Source organism: Salminus brasiliensis, chromosome 15 (assembly GCF_030463535.1).
Source record: "Salminus brasiliensis chromosome 15, fSalBra1.hap2, whole genome shotgun sequence".
In the NCBI taxonomy this organism is placed as follows: Eukaryota; Metazoa; Chordata; class Actinopteri; order Characiformes; family Bryconidae; genus Salminus; species Salminus brasiliensis.
Genome location: NC_132892.1, coordinates 21,344,545 through 21,363,423, shown reverse-complemented (window position 1 = coordinate 21,363,423; position 18,879 = coordinate 21,344,545). Strand labels below are relative to the sequence as shown.

General features: G+C 40.9%; 1 protein-coding gene across 1 annotated transcript in view; it reads left to right on the top strand.

The window, feature by feature from the left end:
• The first annotated feature begins 42 nt into the window (after positions 1–42).
• Positions 43–18,879, top strand: part of LOC140535978 (probable ribonuclease ZC3H12C) — a 29,248-nt gene continuing 10,411 nt past the window's right edge. The window contains exon 1 of the mRNA XM_072657572.1: positions 43–117. The gene's annotated coding sequence lies outside the window, so the exon portion shown is untranslated. The remainder of the gene's footprint in view (positions 118–18,879) is intronic.

Below are 18,879 nucleotides of genomic sequence, written 5' to 3'. Positions count from 1 at the left end.
GGCGGCAGCAGAATGAGTTGCAGTGGGCTGCTGCTGCTGCTGCTGTTGCTGCTGCTGTAGCTCTGGCAGGCTGGCAGGCTGGCTAGCTAGCGTTTTGGACGATGCGCCGCAAAAACGGTACGTTACACTTCTAACAGTCCTACTTCGCCACCATTTCTGAGGTAAATATGGCCGAGTATTAAACGCTAAGCCAGGTTGTAGGTCTCCTTTCTTCCGCGCACGCTTAGAAACGGACACTCCCGCAAAACTGTGCAGCTAGCGGACATGCTAAAAACACAAACTTAGCCGCGCGGGCGCGTTAGCTAGCTAGCTAACTAACGGTCCTGTTGATTAACTGTTGCTTGCGGTGCTGCAGATAACGGCTGTTATGCCGATCACATTATTTAATGGCACTAATGTGGGAATGAGAGTAAAACCAGGCTGTGTGGACATGACCGATGTAGCCGGTTTGCTAGTTAGCTAACGGTTATCCTATCTTAAACAGGGCCGGTTCTAGGTTTCGCTTCTTTTTGCTGTCCCGGCCATAAAGAACATAACGGAGATCTTCAGCTGTGAAACTTTAGGAGCTTCAGTTTTCCTCTGTAAAACATGAAGCCCGTCTGAAATGTTGCCCACAAAACCGGGCGTGCAGATCCAGTCGACGTCTCTGAAGGTATCTAGCTAGTTGGTTAGCTATAGCTAGCTAGCGCCAGGTGAGTTGGGTGTTATATCTAGGTTAGCCAGCACTAGTTAACTTTCTCCAAATGACAGCGCTTTTCTTCACACCTGTGTCCTGTGACTTCTTAGCTACAACTTTGCCCAGCTTTCATTAAAAGGCAGCGGTAGCTGTGTGTCCTCAAGCGGGCCGGTCTCCCTCCTTCACCTGAGTTTCCAGCTCCTCACCTGTGAGCAGGTGCTTCTTGTGGAAGAGGCTGGAATAGAAGTGGCCTGAGGTCTCCCTCAGTCTGAAAACACTGTCCTGTAGTTTTACAGTACGATGGTTTAAGTAGCTGAAAAGAAATGAACTGTTTATGCTCTAAATCCAGGCTCTTCAAACTGCGAGGAGAAGATGGAAATACTAATGGAAGGTTTGTGATTTTGGCTGTTCAGCAGCTTGATCCCCTCAGCAGATGATCACCTCGGACACGCTTAATGTAAATACAGCACTTATCACAGTGGTTTCACAAGGTTCAGCTTGAGCGTTGACATATTTCTATATTTTTTATAACTTGTCTATCTTTGTCTCTTCTGACTTCCTCATAACCAGGAGGAAAATTCCTGGTAGACGGTCATATGCAGCAGTTTCAGCTCCTGTAGAAAATGAGCAGCTTTTTTTAGACCTTTCTCTAAGAGCTGAAAGGAAAAAGGATTAGAGAAATCTGTTATGTCTAAAATTTATGTCTAAATCAATTCAGGTTGATTTAGGTCAACAGAAATTTGGTGCATCGTCCCTCACGGTAGTCAAAACACAGATATTTATATATATATATACACACAGAGCTGGACGATATGACAATATTTTATCATATCAGGATAAGTTTTGTTATTGTGATATTCAAATGCTTTTCTAATATATCAAGGAAACTGTTAGTGCTTAATAAACACCGATCAGCTGCAGGTTTCATTACTAACAGTGTAATTAGACTGTGGTTTAATTAGATAAAGTGCAGCAGATGTTGAATAAAAATCACTCACTTTTCCGTATCTGAATAGTAGTATTTAATAATCTGTCAGTACTGATGTTTTTAGTCTGTGATTACATGTATTGTGATAAATATCGTGTGTTGTGTGATCTAGTACTTTTTCCATATCGCCCAGCCCTATATACACATTAATAGTGATGGTATCAGCGGCGAAACTGGCACTTATACTCGTATTGGCAATAGAGAGCAAATGAAATGAAACCAAACATTTAAACAACCAGTAAAAGTCAGTCATAAATATGTATTACCGTTAATCAGACGTTTAGTGGAACTTTTACATTTACAGCACTTTCTGTTTCCATGTGCCTTTTTTTTTTTTTTTTGTTCTGAAATCGAAAGTTGAGTTTCAGCAGCTTGTTTAGAGACTAACACACACTGAAGTGTAGTGGCCTTTTACACATGTAGAGACGTGTAGCTGAATGTGAATTTTAAACACTGATTAAAAAGCTTTTTTTTGTTTGTTCGAGCTTAGCAGGATTATGCTTCCCTACTTGCACGTGTTTTTGCATCGTGGTAATTTTTTTTAATAGCCCTGCAACTTTTCAACTGTGCAGTTCCTCAACTAGTAAACGCTGTTCTTTCAAGATTATTATGTCTTATCGGCAGATGCTTGAAAATCCGGTATCCGTATCAGAAATGAAAAAGTGGTATTGGTGCATCCCAACACATGAACTTGCACTATTGCACACATTATACACACTCTCTATGTACAATATAGCACTGGTCCACAGCAGTTAAAGCCATTACAATGTACAGGTTTGATTCTCATTTGAAATCTATTTACCAAAGACGCTGGATGGGTGTGAATACCGGTGTAGAGTGAGTGGAGAGAAGTCTCTGTGGGTGCTGTGTGACTGAGCATAGGTCACAGGTCCAGCAGTAAGAGCAGGGTGCAGAGAGTGTGTTTGTATGGGGTGGAGGGTGTGACGCTGCAGGTGAGAGAGCTGGTGGACTGTGGACAGGTTTTGCAGCATTTCAGATATCGACCGACGTTTAATCTACTAAATATGAAAAGGAAGGTTTTGTCTGCATTCATAAAGTACCTTGAATCTCTGATGCAGAGTATATAAATTGCCGCTGTCACATTACATACATTATTTTAATATATTTTGTGTCCGGTAGCTGTTTATTTTTATTTATTTATTTATTTATTTATTTATTTATTTTTAACATTGAATCTTATAATGAATAGACAGATCAATGGAAATGCTCCAGAACAACTTGGAATAAGATTTCTTTACATTAAAGGATCAATAAGTAACTTCTTACATCTTATTTCTTATTAATTGTGAGGCATGTTTTTCAGCAACAGATTTAAATATCGCCTTATAATCCATCCTTCCACGTTTTATTATTTTGATTTGATTATAAATGACTTTCACTCAAAAGTAGACAGACGTTTTACTTATTGCACCTTAAAATTCCTTTGAAACCTAAGAACATATACAAGCCAGATGAAACATTAGACCAGTTGTCTACAAACATTTACATACACGGTGTACCAGTATCACTACCATCGCTCCTAACTGTAAAACTAACGTAACTGAACAAGAATAAAGCAAGCACTGCTATTGACAGATGACTATGATCCTCTGGATTGTACAGATAAAAGCGCGGATGCTCGCCGGGCTTGTCTAGTGTTGCACAGACACTGATACGGGTTCTCCTCCTTTGCCCATTCATCTCATCTCGAAACCGTGGTGTGAGCAGCTGCTTTTAATGGCGTTCAGGCTTTCACCAGAGCATGGGGATAGATTAGTACACTGAATCCACACCTATGGCTGTAAACAGTGTGTCTATGTTTGTAGCAGTTGCTGGTGTCCGTATAGCGATTTAGGATGGTAGTGCGTGGAGCCATGTAAGCTATATGTAATGGAAAATTATGGCGGTGTGTTCGTGTTTGAATGAGCCTCTTTTGATTGAACAGGTCATGTGACTGAAATGAGCTGCTTCATCATCATTTGGTGATCATTTTACAGACAATGTTGTGTTGTCTGATTTTACATTAGCCTAGCATTTTGTTGCTGTTAGGGTCTAACAGTATTCCTGCCACGCAGCCAGTGATCCCGGGTAGGCTCTGGAGCCACCGTGACCCTGACTAGGACGAATCGGATAAGAAGATGGATGGGTGGTTGGATTCACGATTCAGTATTTTCACCATGTGGCATAATCCACCCATAGAGACAAGAGCTGGGGGGCTGGAGGAGCATGCTGCGTGCCATATCCATGCTGAAGTGGGTTGTTGATTGATGCTGGTTGTTTGTGAACATTGGTTTCCAAACAGAAGACAGTAGTCGCTTGCAGTAGATATCATAATTACCTGTTTTTCACAATGCATTGTCACATTTTTTCCCTAATAATAGTGTATTTGATGTAAAAATACAAAAAAGCAAGCAGATTAGGCAAAATCTCTCTTTCTAATCACCATTGTTCCAGATCCTAGTGGCTTTCAGCTTAGACTAGGCCAGTGGTTCTTGATCCTGGTTCTGGCTTACAACTGCTGTGCATTTTGTTGTGTTTTCACCGAGTGCATCTCAGAAAGAGCTCAGGAAACTCTAAAGTACACTGAAATATCCAGGTCAGTGGTGCTCAAACCCTAGCATAGCATAACCCTAGCTTTCAGCTATGACCATTCTGAATGGGCCAAGCGTTGCATTCGTTCTGGACAGGGTGTTAATATATTTGCATTCACGTCACTTGGATATAATCAGTTTTGGATATGTGCAGCCTAATTGGGTCAAGTCCAGACATGTTGGGCCTCTACAAAGTTCTGTTCATTGTGGTCCAAAAATGCTTCACCAAAAAATGTGCGTGTCACAGATCCTGCATTTGACTCCTTTTTCTGGACTGTGTCCGCCTCATATTCTGCCTTGCTTTTCAGCCACCGCTCCATGCAAACCGTGGAAACAGATTGTGTGCCGAGGGACCGACTGTGTGTCCGTCTGCGTCCCACTGGGCTTCCATACTTGCCTAGTCAGCTGTGTGCTCACCCCCCACCCCTTCAGACATGACCGTGGCCTGGTGAAAGGTTTGAGCAGAGGCCCAGGCCTCACAATGGGACGTGCTGGCTGCTGGCTGGAGATGATGTCTGGGCTCGGCCCAACAGCTGGCCCCATCCCTTGAGGGACCATCTCCCCATTCTCAGCCAGCCTGTAAGGTCCTCACCCTGGGCCCCCGGAGCATGGCATCCTCCTTCTGCTCCTCCGCGCATCCAGCCTGCGTCACAGCCTCGGCCTGTGGCACATAATCCATCATCATTACTTAGTGGAATTGAAGAGATGGAATTCAAGCAAGATTGCTTTTGCTGAACCATGAGCTAATCTTTAATAGGCTGTGGTCTGACATTGGCTATTCAGATGAGTGTGAATAGGGTAATCCGGGTGTTACAGGGCCAGATATTGCATGTTATAAAAGAGTAGATTAGATTAACCAATTTGATTTACGTGTGCCATCCATCCTCATTGTTGGAAGTCGCTCTTGGAAGCATTGACTAAAATAATAGTGGCCTGAAGTTAGAAGTTGGTCTACTGAAGCTGATAACCACCAAATTGGCTAAACCAAGAGTTCATTTATGTCATTGCCCACTCACAAAGGCGCTGACCATGCAGTTAAACACGTTATTCAGTGTTTTAGAGGCCTATGGCTGTATGGCCGAGACCTATGGCTGTATGGCCGAGACCTATGGCTGTATGGCCGAGGCCTATGGCTGTATGGCCGAGGCCCATGGCTGTATGGCCGATGATTAAACTGCTCTGAATCAGGGGAGAGAAGCTGATTAGCATTGGCGCAGTTAGTGGGAAAACAGTGAGGTGATAATGTCTCAGATTGAGTGACTGGTGTTGAAAGGACAGAAAGCTGAATTTAGAGGTTTTTGGTTCTATCATATGCAGTAGACTGGCTTACAGACATTTTCCATATCAGACACGTCAACATTTTTAAAATACTGCAGTATAAAGTATTACCGTTAAACTGCCAAACCCCAGTATATTACCTCTGTAAGACACACTCTGCAGAAAAGTGTTCTATAGAGAACCATTAATAAAGGGTTTTCCTTCCTTTTGAAGAACCATTTAACTAGGGCTAGAACAATTTATTCGTCCAAAGTCGCCTTGATGAACCCTTTATTTTTAGGAATGAAGGATTAGTATATCTGTATATGGAGTGGAATAGTCTTGGCTTGATTTAGTTCCCACTAGCCCTGGTCAGACAGCTTACCTGCAATCTGCTTCCTGTATCTCCTTTATTTCTTATTACAGTTTACTTATCTGTGCATTCTGTGCATATGTTGTGTGATCGAGGATTGTAGGGACAAACATGTAAGTGGAAAGTTCACCAGCTTCAGCTGGTTCAGCTTTGCCAGCCTAACATTGCAGTCTACGTCAGTAGATACTGTAGCATTGTTGAAGTTACTGTAAGGGATTAAGAATTTAATTTATAAACAAATAGAAGCTTAACTAGCAAACAGCCTCAAATCAGTTAGAGTGGGACATACAGAATAAACATCTTGTAAAATAAACAGTGCGGCCTGTTGAATGATTAGTATGATTATTTAAATAAGTATAAATGTGTGCATGTTGACCTTACTTTGTTCCCTTTCACATTGACCCATGACTTTAATTTAGCTTTGCCTTTATTTACCCGTACTTCGAGATCAGCCGTTCTTAATTATTCTTTGATTAGTTTACGAATCTGTATGTTGGCCCCAAGTGGTCCAGCCGACTAAGGCACTGTCACCATGATCAGAGGATCGCTGGTTTGGATCCCGGCTATGCTGCTAGCCATCGACAGCCAATTGGCCTTGCTCTCTCCTGGTTGGGTAGATGACGCTTTCACTGGCGTCTGCAGGCTGGTGCATTGGAGCCAGGTATGCAACGCTTACCTCCAGGTGCGTTGGTGTCCCGGTGATGTTGCATCGGTGGCAGTTTGGCAAATAAGAGACTTGTCCGCCCTCAATAATATTGGGGGCATTGCGTGCTAAGGGGGGTGGGGGGTAAAATAAATAAATAAATAAATAAATTAATAAATATCTGTATTTTAAGAAATAGTGCACTTAACTACATGCTACAAATCGGACACCGACTACTACATTATATATAAGACGTTTGTAAGATAGATTATAGATTTGTTGTTTTGGTAAAGAATACTTGGTTCATGCAAATTAAGTGGACAAGCTTATCTAGAACCAAATATACGTGAAGAACCACAGCAGTGCAGAATGTAGTTCTAATGATAAAGTATTCAGTAATATTAGAAGCTAGCCCAGTTTGTAATCATACAGTAGTTATGTTACTAACAGGGAGAACCAGCTATTGAGAATGGCTCTCTAACTAACATGTGTTACTTAATAACTGAATTTGGATCATGATGAGACAGATTACTGCCGATTACGTTAGAGATAAATGAATGTATGAATGAATGAATAAATGAATAATTGAATGCATTCAAGAGCAGAGCAAGGATAGGCCTATTTTACTGCCAGTGGTATTCAGTAATGACAGAAAGGCTGCTCCAGTTTACCCTTGCTGCTGCATATTAAATGTGTGGGGGTCGTATGTGAGATTAGAGATGTGTGATGTGATGGGAGATGTCATAATATAACATAATATGATCTAAAATTTCTACAACACACATTACGTCACTATTTATTTTTTCCTGACGTGTTACAAGAAAGGAGCCAGTCTGAAATGCTGTTTAGAGAATCCAGTCCTGATTCTGGCCTCAGTTTTGTACCCTTTGTATCCATCACGTCTGAATGTCCAGGTATTTGAACATGTTGCAGTCTGCCAGTAAAGTGAGTTTTAGATCAAAGGTCAGTGTTAATACTTTTAATACTTGTGCACCTTGAGCTGGTCTAATGCCCTCGAGGCCTGGAGTCTGGTGGTGATCCCTGCAGCTGAAAGGGTGCGTAAACAGCGGGCCTAAGGAAGAGCCTAGAGACGACACCTCTGGCATAAGGCCTCCTTCTGCTGCTCCTTTGATTTGAGAGGAGTGGCTGAGTAAATGGGATTTGGAACTTTATCCCCCCTTGGCTTCGCTACGGCCGTCTCAGCTGGCCTTTGTGAGGGTCAGTGTAGGCCACCACCCCCGATGCACTTATCCTTTGTTATAATATAGGCGTTTTCTGTTCTTTTTGGCATGGCACATTTGGATGTGGCAGTGGATTCAGTGGAAAAATGACAGTGTTACGGTATAAACCTACAGGAACTCTGTTGTAAGGTCCTAATTGCGGGTTGTTAGTGCACTAAACAGTGAAATTGGGGAAGTACTCTTAGATCTGCTAATGTAGTTTCTGTGCTTTCCAGACATAACACTTTTGCTAATGTGCTAAGGTAAGATATACCTGTATTATATGAATGTGTCACTTTTTATTTATGATTATAACAATAAAATACAATGATTATTATTATTGTTATTATTATCATTAGAGATGCACAATCAATCTATATCACTTTGGCATCAAAAGAAATTGCCAGCATTGGACAGATGTTTAGATTTGAAGACGACTGGTGATGCTGGACTACTGAGCTAAAATATCTGCCTTTTATTCATTTGGCTGCATTTATAACCTTCTACAAATATTACAGCTAACACTGTTAGACATGGACGTATTCCTTTTCCACACTTTAAAAATGTTCATGTATTGAGCGTTATTGGATATTGGCATCGGCTTACAATTCCTATTGCGTTCCTAATAGGAGGTGGATGTTAGGTTATAAAAATCATGTCAGATTGATGGAAGATGTTATAACCCTACTTGATGCCACAGTATAAATAATATTTCTGACCTTTGTTAAGTTGGACAAAAACACTGGACAAAAAGAAGCCATGGTGGTACATTTTAAAAGTCCTAATAAATACAAATAGTTTGATTTAACATTTTACACACAGCACTGCTCTAAATCCAGTTAACAAGGACTGATATTTCCCCCCTCTGTAGTGAAACAGATTCATGATATGCTAGGAAAGACATTTATCACAGTAAATACAATACATTATACAGTAAATATGCCTATATTGCTCAGCTCTTATTGCATAATAATAATAATAATAATAAATTATGAATAGTAGTAGTAGTTGTGCAGATTGTTGTAATAGTTATAGTAGTAGTGGTGGTTGATTTTATAGTAGTGTAATAACTAGTAATAGCAGTAATGGTAGTAGTAGTAGTTTCAGTAGAAGCAATAGTGAAAATAGTAATAATTATAATAGTATTCCTTGTCATAGAATTAATAATGACAGTAGTAATAGTGATATAATTCACTATATATATATATATATATATATATATATATATATATATATATATATATATATATATATATATATATATAATAAATGTATAATTAATAGTAATACTGACAGTAGTAGTAGTGATAGTAATTATTACAATAGTAGAATTTTAGAATTATAGTAGACATGGTTATAGTAATAAATATGGTAGTAGTGGTGGTAGGAGGCTCTATATATATTATATGTATGTGTGTGTGTGTGTGTGTGTGTATATGTCTGTGTTTCTATGTATGTATGTGTGTGGGGATCAATTAAATGTTGATGTTGATGTTTGTTGTCAGAGTTTCACTAAAATGCTGCTCTGTATTGCTGTATCAGCAAAAGCCAGGCATGAACAAAACAGGAGCATTTGATAGCCTCCAGCAGTTGGTGTCATGAAGACACCTGTTTACTTTGGCCCACCAAGCAGATGGTCGTCAGTTAGCTGACCCTGAGGAGGGAGTCAGCAGCTGAGGATCAATTAGAAAGTCACCACAAGTCAAGCAGCTTGTCCAGTCCAACCAGCTTCAGTGTCAACCTAAACACAATGTATGGAGGCTTTTGTTCCAGTCCCGCTAACTGTATGAATGATGGAGGAACCACTACTTTTTCGTACAGATTTAGTACAGTGTTTTTGTCTTTGTCTTAAATATTCAAAGAGGGGATGTTGGATAAAGTGATAGATTCAAGGCATTCTTTCAGCTGTCACTTTTTCATTGTGAGTGGAAAGGTCTTTTTTTACTGCTCCGCTGATCTATGGAGGGTTAGTTTGCCAACTGTGCTGATGAATTGCAGTGCAGGCCTTAAAATATCTGGCTAAATTATGTGGCTTTTATTAATGAAGATGATTCACGATTAATGTTGGTTGTGATAGCAATGCATCAAAAAAGAATGGTAGACAGTTTAGTTTTGCATGACGACACTCAAGTGTATTGTATTCGTGTGACTGCTTGGCAAGAAAAAGACATTTGAGGTTTTTGAGGAAAAAGACATTTGTATTTGACCTTTTTTTGGAATAATAGTTATGAAGCTTGAGTTTGTTGTTCATTTGTAGCCCATAAAGTGTACAGTGGGCTTATGTAAAGGCTAGGATCTGGGTTCGATGATTGTCATATTGCAGTGTTATGATATTTAATGACCCACCTTTCTTACACAGTCTGGTTAACCTGTTTTTAATTCTAAACATCAGCATTTGCTTTACAGCATGTTGAGAGTAAAGCCCAAGTTTCAGTCGCAGTCTTAATGAACCTGGAGATGTCCAGGAGTAATACGAGACTAGTATGCACTCTCAAGTTGTGGTTCCCAGCGAAACCAAAAGCATGTTACTGGAGTTCTGTCTCACATCTTACTCATTGAAATAAGTGCAAAGATTGCGATGAATATTCAGTCCAGTACTTTGGTGAAGTGTAGTGTGGAGTGTTGTGGTCTCCACACAGATTTTTGTATTTACTAGTATCTAAGCTTAGAGGTATCTTTTGGATCCTAGTCGATACAAACTAGCTAAGGGTATTTTCTAAGTGAACAGTGAAGCTCTTTTGTAAATCGCTCTGAATAAGAGTGTCTGCTAAAAGCCTTCAATATAAATGTAAATATGAAAGTGCAGATTCAACACTTTGTCAGTACATATGGTTTGTTTATATGTCTTCAAGTGCATGCAAGTCAAATGTAAAGGAATCTGTTACCTTATTCAATTATGTAAGTACATTAGAAAGGTTTTAAGGACTCAGGTTTGATTTGGTTTGGTTCATTGATTTTGATTAATACACTATATATGTATTTAGGATATGCTTGTTTTGAGTTTTAACACAGCTCAGTTATGAGGTGCCAAATTGATTTAGTTTGAGATCTCAACATTGAGAGAGTTCTTGTTATCCACTATGGCTGGAAGGCTTGTTGAAATGTTGAAATGATATATGAAGCAAAAGGCTGTGGTTAAATTTCAGTTTCAGTCTGTGTCTCTGACTGGGTGTGTGAGTAATTTCAGTATTCCACTGTATTTTTGTGGTAATAGCTATTTTACAGCACAACCGGAGCACATGATTTGTGGCAAAACACTCAGCATTCCCTCAACAGCTTGTCCTCTAAAGGCCAACGAACTGTTCAAAAGATTGAAATCAATAATATAAACCCTGTTGAGTGTCATATTTCTAAATGAATTATGCCAGTCCTGATTTTCTGTAAGTAGTAGGAAGCTTTAAAAAGAAATTGAAGAAAGTTTTGCTGAGGCCCGAATGATAAATCGAGCAGTAGAGAAGTAGAACACTGAAAATAAAGTTAGAAAAAATGAAACATCCAAAATTCGTAATGTTTGAAAAGTGGTGATCAAGTCCTGTGGTAGATAACTTCATAAAAAATAGGGAAAAAAATAATTACAATAAATAAAATGTACAAAAAACAGTTTACTGGATAAAACATCAGAAATACCTTTCTAAGGTCTGTATATACTATGAATTTTATTGTAAATTTCTTTGAAAGCTCATAGTGGTCTGCTCTGTTTCTTGTGACAGGCTTTTGATATAGCATTGTTGTCGAGATGCACACATGTCTTTAAATCAAGCTGCTGGATAGTTGATCAAATAAGATTATCACATGTGGGATTGGTCTTCTGTTCAGGCAAGCACACCAAGGGTCTTATGTTGGCCTCGGCTCCTGACACTCCTTGCCCTCTAATATAATGACGTCACTCTGGCACGTGTGGCACTGTGTAATTGGATCAGTTCTGTTATCACAGGCTTTTGCGACGTGTTTACTATGAAAATTCACATGGTGACCAGGATTCACGTACGGGAAGTCGTGTTGCCCTATTATGCATGTTTTTAGGTTTACAAATGAGTTTTATATTTAGACTGTAAGACTTTATTTTGCTATTTTGTTGCTGTTTATTCAAGTTTAGCAAATTTGGGAACTGACAATCATAGTAAAGTACTGTTTAACTAAAACTACAGATTACCATATGAATGTATATAGTGCTTAATTTAAATATGTTGAACTCTTCAAACATTTGTTATAAGTATGAATGGCAGTTTTCCTTTTGTTCAGCCTCTAGTAGTATAAGTCAAGGCAGCTGTCCCTGGTGTTACCACTTGTATGAGGGGCTTATTTTGGTAGATTTACATCCGTTACTTTTTAGATTTAGCTGTTATAACTCTCAAAGATCTGGAGTTCTCGCTTGTTCGCTTGAGCTGAATGTAAGATGAAAGTAAAACTGCAAGAACCCGTAGCACCCATTAGAACCCACAGCACGCAACGCCAACAAAGAAAATGTATAATGAATATATTTATGAGTTGAGTGTGTTAAAAATTAGTTTTACACAAGTGTATCATTTGGCTACCAAGATTCTGACTTTGTACCCATTGCTTTTCTGGAATACATTTTTGTAAAATTCCAGTTTATTGGTTTAAACCAAGCAAATTAACGACAAGCTGTTCTTCTCTGATATGTGCACCATGTTCTCCAGGCAGAACCTGTGTAGTGTTAAGGATGCATGGTGATCTCAGAATCATATCAATATAATTTGTTATTAAAAATAATATTTGCATCTGCTAGATTTTTTACATTTAATATTTCAAATGTGTATTTATTGAACTGAGGACGGTTTAGGTCATGCCAAACTACTCCACTGACCAACACGTTTTTTCTTATATATATTTAAGGTTACTGAAAAATAACCCTTGTATCTTTTTTTTGTCTTTTTGAATCTGGTAGTTGTTCTTTACTTTGTGTCAACATTTAATAAATGGATCATTGTAAATACTCCATAATGACTTGAAATTTAATCATTTTATCTTGGCTTTCATTGAAAAAGCCAGGCATACACTGCGGTTTTGGACATCTTGTTTTTTGGTGCTAACTCATACTGCAGGTTTGAATGATCCGTCGTGTATGGACAAAGCCTGTGATTGATATGCTCACGCTGTACAAAAGTAGTCGGCCGACTGACGTTGCAACGAGGGTGCTCACATTGCACATGAAACACATCCCCTAGGCAGAATTCTGTCTACATACAAGCACTCAGTTCAGCAGAATATGGCGTCCTGTATATTATAATGTTGAGAGAGCGAATAGCTTTGCTAACTCGTACTATGCTGTGTTCTGAAACATGGACGCTTAGGTGGCTGACAGGATGTTACGACTTGGCTTATTGAGTGTATTGGGGTGTCCAAAACATTTTTTATAATATTTTCAGTATCGGTGTAAATCTGTGTCCGTGTACATTTAAATAACTTAATTCTTGAACTGAATAGAGAATGAAAGAAACAGAAAACTGGTCTTGTTTCTTTGTACCAATGTAATGTACAGTGTGCAGCTTTCGGAAAAAAAAACAGGTAGGTATAGAGAAATCGGCTTGTGAGACTGCTCAGGCTGTGAGAAAAGTTCCAAAAATTTTAGTCATGTCAGAAATCCATCCACTCATCCGACTGCTCACTCTGAGTTAGTTTGGGCAGTTAATCGGGCATCGCTTTCCCTCTCACACTGCACAAATGTCAGCAAGAATCCGGACTGAACCTGAAATTCAGTTGGCTACGACCAAATCGGCCTTAAAAACAGGCTTAAAATGACACAGTCTGTAATTTGGCTTTTTGACGGCGATGTACATATTTTGAGTTTGAATGTTAATGTGTGTATATATGTATAGATTTTTTTTTAGATATAATCAATACCGATATCAACATGGACAGACATGTATGTGATATATCAAAAATATCTGATATTGTCATTGGCCCAGACTTTCTGTACTTTCACAGTCAGACTGCTTTGATCTAACTTTCCGCAGGATCCTGACTCGTGTTCTGACAAGCCGACACATTATCAGAACAATCTCTGCATGCAAATCTTTTAGCCCCAAATGCAAACCTTGTGGTAGTTGCCTACAGTGTGAGAAGAGGTAAGGTGACATTTCAGAAGAGGAAATATGAGAAGCCAACATCTGACTTGTGGAAAAGCAGGAGAACATTATGGCTGAGTCATCTGGGCCGTGCAGCTTCCCTTAGTGGCCTCTACATTTTTGTAGAAGTGTGTCTCAACAATGAAGATGTCTTTTCTTTTTTTTTCCTACAGCCAGTGAAACACACTTATTGCGCATAGTTGTTCAGATACCCCCCCCCCCCCCAACAGCAGCACCCCATGCACACACTTCGACCTCTCTGAACAGCCACCCCCACCACCACACACACACTCTCTCATTCTCCCTTTCTTCCAGCTCTCTCTTTTTAAGGAACACGCTTTTAACATAATTTGCCCTATTGTTCAGCCACGACCCAGCTACCAGCCCCCCCTCAAAGCCTCCAGTCCACAAAAAAAAAAAAACACAACACAAAGAAGGGGTGAGCCACCGCAGTCCCTCAACTAGCCAGGTGTTTCCCACTGCCGGTCTGCTCCCTAATGGCTGAGGCCTCGTGCTGCAGCTGCCTGCTAAGGCCCCTTTTGTGTGGCCCCATTGTTGGGCCACACACCCCTTGTTGATTCATGGGCCGCGCGAGGGAAGACCCTTTTGGAATGACAGCCACTGGCTTATCCGCACACTCCCCCGTGTTCGTGTGCGCTCGAGTGTGTGCGCGTGTGTTCCATTGTGAGCTTGCCGGGCTCTCATTGGTCAGCAGGCAGGGACTCACTAATGGGGGAATGGTAGACATTGTACCTCCATCTGCTGCAGCTCTCATTGTTCAAACCGCCTTCTGTGGAAAAAAGATCTATGGTGCAGAGTCCCTTCTTCTGGCCGTTGGAAGGCCCCTGGGAACCTGCAAGCTTGGGATTGGTTCTCCTGTTTCTGGGTTTACTTTCGAGAGCGTAGGAGCGCACACAGGAATCTTTCGTACAAGACAATCTGCTGATGCTGGATTGAGCGAAGTTACATTTGTTTGCTGTTGAGAGCACTTTTCCAAGGAACTTTTGCTGTGTAATATCTTGGACGCGTTGTCCTGACTGGCGGTGAGTACATTTAACACTGTGTGATTAATTCCTGTAAATATCAAGACTTACTACTAGGAAGTATTTGTTATTTAAAAAGATATTCCTGTACGAGGGCAAGGAATCAAAGAGGGAACACAGATACTAGTCTCACCCTTAATGTTTAAGGCTTAACTTCTTATATCGCTTATACTACTTACTACTACATGCAAAGCGATGCAAACTGACTGATTTGTTCCTAAGTTATAACAGTGGGGAAACCTAATGCCAGGAACCACCGGGGGAGTTTAAGAGATTAAGTTATCCAACTATTTGCTAAAATGGTTGGAAAATGTATGCATTTCAAATTGCTAGGCGTTTGTGCTACTTCAGGCCTCTTTAGCTCTGTCTTTGTGGAGCTCTTCAGTTATTTTCAGGCAGACTGTGATGCGTGCTGCTGTTTGCATTTCTAGCAGGTGGTATGATGCACTTTGCATATCCTTTTTTAAGAGCTGCTTTAGCTTACATATTTCTCCTAAACTGTGTTAAAAAAAAGACTTACCAAGACGTGGCTGACATCTCTTGGTTGTTAGAGAGTGGAAAGGGAACATAGTCTTATTATAGTCCTAGTTTTATGATTAAAGATTATAAATTAAAATACCAGCATTTGCACTTTCATATACTGTTTTCCCTTTTAAAGCATGAATAGAGACGTCAGCTCACAACACTGCTCAGGCTGTGAGAAAAGTACAGTTAAAGACAATTTCTTTAACTGTAAGGGATTTGTTCAGTTGAATTGCTTGGGCCAGTGTTTCAATATTCAGTTTTGAACAGTATGTGGTTAAGACCCTGTGGTTGAACCTGTGGTTTGAGGGGTTACCATACTGTACATAGATGATGCTGGTAGTTTGGAGAGAGTTGAAGCTCATGCATGAAGCCCAGGAGGAGGTTATTGGGGGGTGGCTTTCTTTAGCTTGCATTACCGTTGCTACAGAGGGGGATGTTTGCACTCCAGGGTTAAGACGAGGTTTCCCTTTATGTCACGTGACCCTGGGCCGGCAGGGCATATGCGGCAGGCCGCTGTATAGAGTGCGGCGGCAGTAGCAGGAGGAGGACACCAGTTGCTGTTCCCCTGTGGCCTCAGCAGACATCTGTTGCCCTGCTGGCCGCGTCCCCCCTTGGCCCTCGCACTGGGACGGCCCTGTCTTTTGTCTCAGCCAGGAGCTGCGCAGACAGCATAGCATACCCACCCTCCCCACACAATAACTGCCGGGGCCTTCAGGGACACACGCGCGCGCACACACACACACACACTCGCAGCCAAACGACATGTGTTACATATTCATTACCGCTTCGTTAATGACACGCGGCTGGGCCTAGCCACCTCACTGGCAGAGTTTGAAAAATGCCAACAAATCAAAGAGGGCCGACGCTACCAACAGACTTGGGGCACCGTGCCATTGACGCTGCAGCCACTGGCGTAGTGTGTCTGTCACTACAGGCTGACTCACTGATCTAAGTGGTTTAAAGTTGCATTTAAATCAAAATGCTGACCAAATTGAGTTACTTTCTTCAGGCAGGTTTAGTTGGATTACTATAAACAGCTGTGACGGGAGCTGCAAAAGTACTTTTGCTTTTAAAAATGAAGGTGATAAGTGAAAGTGACTCATAGTTTGACTCGTATGACTAGTATTAGACATTTTTCTCAAAACAGTGATTTTCCTGAGAGACCAGTGTTTACATTTTACATAGTGTTGAATTATAGACAGTATTTTGCTAGAAAAATTAATAGAATGGACATTTTAATAGACATTTTGATTGCAACACTGTACCGTAGTAAAAGTAGGACTTCTCTTTACAACAGAAAAATGTAGGCTAATTTTGTAGAAGTGGACACTACGTAGACCTATTTTGTAGACGTGAACACTGAGCATGGTACATTTTGTAGACATAGACACTATGCAGACCAGGGGTGGGCAACTGGGGCCAGAGTTCAGGACAGTTTGCTGATTTCCCTGCTTTTACAGACCTATTAAACCTGGAAATTAACAGGTGAGTTGAATCAGGTGTGCTTTAGCAGGAAAAGCAGAAAACTGCTGAAATCCAGCCCTCCAGGACCAGAATAGCCCACCCCTGATTAAGACCGTTTTTAGAAGTGGACATTATGTAGGCCCATTTTCTTTTTAGAAGTGGACACTGTGTAGGCCCGTTTTATAGAAGGGGACACTGTAGGCCCATTTTGTAGTAGTGGACGCTATGCAGACCCATTCTGTAGAGGACGACACTACTGTTCATGGCACCTCCAGTGTTGTAAGAGTACAGCCATTTTCTGTTGGATTGGTCACTAACATGGTTTCACTTCCTATTGTTTTGCATCATTGAAGGAAGAGGAAGTGTGTGGGCCTAGACAGAGCATTCTGTGATGGTTCCACCTTTTGTCTGGCTTTTGTGGTAGGTCCTTGTCTTTACATTACAGGATGCTTGTTGGGGTTTTAGTTCTAATACTTTACTATTTCTACTATATCTACAGTAGCTATATTCCTTCCTAGGAAAAAATAGTGCATTTGTTGATTAATCTGTTGCTTAAACAGAGTACTGTGCCGGCAAAAAGCTAGTCCCTTTTGCTGCCAGCCTATTTGCTTGTAATCTGCCCATATGCAGTGGGGTACTAACAGAAGAATGGTCTGGCAAAGTCTTTTGTTATGGTACGACAAGTCAGACACACTTGAACCACCTCCCCCTTCCCATCCCCCCTTTAGTCCCTCCACTTCTTTTGTTGAACTCGACTAAATTATTCCGTCTCTGTTGTGGCACTTGGAAGGGACGTTCTTTAAGCAGCTGCAGCCTAGCAACAGTTGGATGTTTGCCATGCAGCCCTTTGTTTGCCTTGTGCCCTCCCCTTATTAAAACTCGGTGACATATGCTGCCGTCAGCTATGTCCGTGCACTGGCTTCCCATTAACGTTACCTTCTACTGAAGCTGTATTTACGGTCACAGTTGCCATAATTGCTTGACTGTACTCACACATGGTTCCCTGTCCTTGTTCCATCAAAGCAAAGGGCGAAGTTTGGTTAATTAGGGCGTCATTTATAGTCATGTCAGTTTTAGATCTTCCTGTTTGAGCTAGGCAACACAAAATACACTATATGACCAATTGTTTTTGGACATTCCTTCTAATGAATGCATTTAGCAGTGCCAGTGGAGCTAGGTAGGCCTTAGCAACCAGGGAGGCCATAGTGTGGTTCTACAGTTATAAAGGGTGGTTAAGTGAGCGTTCTGTGAAGTGTGCTTCGCAGAGAGTGGGTCTGGGACGCCAGAACACACTATTGAGCCTTCCAGAGGTGTTGTGGGCTTAATGCAGGGAAACACTGACAAAGGGAAGTGTCTACCAGATGATGACCCCTGTGAAGAGCGACATGGTGGGATATTAAAATATGAGTGAAGAGAATGGGTTTATGTGTAATCCCATTTTTTTTTGTGGTATTTCACATTTGCCCCCATTGCTGACACCGATGTGCAAATGCACACACATGGCTTGTCTAGTCAGCTGCTATTGATTCAAGGAATCGAAGCTCTCTGCATGAAGCCCAGTGATCACAAAGCAGAAGGCATGTGAGAAGCAATTAAAATTGGCTTATATCCAAACCAGTTGACTTCACTTCCTTGTGCCACCCTGTTCCTCACCATCAAGAAGAAGTAGAGCTGAAGTTCTACTGGCTTTGCTCTCTTTAGCAAGGGACCAGTGACTAGACATTGGTGAGGATTTTCAAACGGTATAAAAAATACCATGCATGTAAATATGGATGGCTGTGTAGCAGAAAGACCTAGATGGTAGCAGACCAGGCTGTCCAGTGCACAGTGCCAAAAGCTGACAGCCTACAGTTGCTGCCCATGTATCCTTATCACTTCCGTTTTGGGCATCTCCTGAAACCCAAACCACTCTTTAAAACAAGAGTACCCGGCTCAGGTTCTGCAAGCCGCAGTAGAGCATAGTCTTCCTTCTCTAATACATCGACTACAATTGGTGATTCATAGATGAAC